This window comes from Malurus melanocephalus, unplaced genomic scaffold (assembly GCF_030028575.1).
Source record: "Malurus melanocephalus ecotype Western Australia unplaced genomic scaffold, MMel_1.1 scaffold_4335, whole genome shotgun sequence".
In the NCBI taxonomy this organism is placed as follows: domain Eukaryota; kingdom Metazoa; phylum Chordata; class Aves; order Passeriformes; family Maluridae; genus Malurus; species Malurus melanocephalus.
The window spans coordinates 2,804-4,460 of NW_026627567.1; the positions used below are offsets into that span (position 1 = coordinate 2,804).

A 1,657-nucleotide genomic window follows, 5' to 3' on the forward strand; every position below is an offset into this window, starting at 1 on the left:
GCGAAAAACTGCGAAAAAATGGTGAAAAAATGGTGAAAAAACGGAATTTTTTTGGATTTTTTGGGGGTTTTATTTGGATATTTTGGGAAAAAATTGGGAAAATTAGGCAAAACAAAAATTGGGAAAATTTGGGGGAAAAAATTGGGAAAAAAATGGGGAAAATTGGGAAAAAAATGGGTGGAAATTGGGTGAAAATGGAATGAAATTGGGGTGAATACAACCGGGACTACGAGGGGCAGATTGCTGCCTACAGACAGGTGAGATTTGGGGAAAAAACACGGGAATTTGGGCAAAAAAAAATTGGGAAAAAATTTGGGAAAAATCGGTGAAAATTTGGTGAAAATCGGGCGAAAAACGGCTGAAAAATGAGCAAAAAATGAGCAAAAAATGGCACAAAAGTTGAATTTTTTTGAGTTTTTTTGGGTCAATTTTGGGGTAAAAATTGGGGGAAAATTGGGAAAAATTGGGAAAAAAGTTTGGGAAAATTTTGTGAAAATTTGGTGAAAATTCTGGAAAAATTGGGCAAAAAATTGGCAAAAAAAAGACCAAAAAAATTGAATTTATTTGGAATTTTGTTTGGATTTTTTGCCATTTTTTTGGGAATTTTTTTAGGAATTTTTTCTTCATTTTTTTAGGATTTTTTTGGGGAATTTTTTTGGGGGGTTTTGGGATTTTTGGGGTCACAAATTTTGGGTTTTTTTTTGGCAGAACCCGGAGCAGTCGGACGAGGATGAGGAGAAAAGTCGACGTGACTCCGAGGGTGAGCGGAAAATTCAGGAATTTCGGGAAAAAATTTGGGATTTTTGGGATAAATTTTGGAATTTTGGGGGATTTGGGCTCATTTGGGGATTTTTTGGTGAAGTTTTGGGTCATTTTTTTGGATTTTAGGAAAAATTTTGGAGATTTTGGGATAAACTTGGGGGATTTGGGGTCTTTTTTTGGGAGTTTTTGGGTCATTTTGGGTGATTTTGGGGTTTTTTGGGATAATTTTGGTGAAAATTTGGGGATTTTTTGGGTGATTTTGGGCAATTTTGGCATTTAGGAAAAAAATCAGGAATTTTGGGGTGAATTTGGGGGTTTTGGGGGCAATTTTGGGTGTTTTTGGGTAATTCCCTGGTTTTGGGATAATTTTGGGGTGATTTTGGGGGATTTTTGTTAATTGGGATCTTTTTTTTTGGAATTTTTGAGTTTTTGGGATAATTTTGGAATCATTTGGGATAATTTCGGGATAAATTGGGATAATTTCGGGATAAATTGGGATAATTTAATTTGGGGATAATTTGGGGATAATTTTGGGTAATTTTGGGGTTATTTGGAGTAATTTTGGGGTAATTTTGGGGTAATTTTTGGGTTTTTAGGGATTTTTTGGGGATGATTTTGGGCAATTTTGAGGTTTTGGGGTAATTTTGTGATAATTTTGGGGTTTTTTTGGGTGATTTTTGGGTGTTTTTTTGGTTTTTTCTGGCAATTTGATATTTTTGTGATAATTTATGGTAATTTGTGATAATTTATGATAATTTTGGGGTGAATTTTGGGTTTTTTTGTCCCAGGTTCGGGTTCCTCCTCGGGGGCCGAGGACGAGTCCGGAACGTTCCTGAAACGCCGCGATCGGGACGAGCCCCGGGGACGCTACAAAGTGAGAAAATGGGGAAAAAAA

General features: G+C 36.0%; 1 long non-coding RNA gene across 1 annotated transcript; it reads left to right on the forward strand.

Annotated features, from left to right (window-relative positions):
- The first annotated feature begins 213 nt into the window (after positions 1-213).
- On the forward strand, positions 214-1,644 carry LOC130588316 (uncharacterized). The gene is made up of 3 exons (XR_008966935.1): positions 214-257; positions 709-760; positions 1,551-1,644. It is a non-coding gene; the product is annotated as an uncharacterized LOC130588316 (long non-coding RNA).
- The last annotated feature ends 13 nt before the right edge of the window (positions 1,645-1,657 follow it).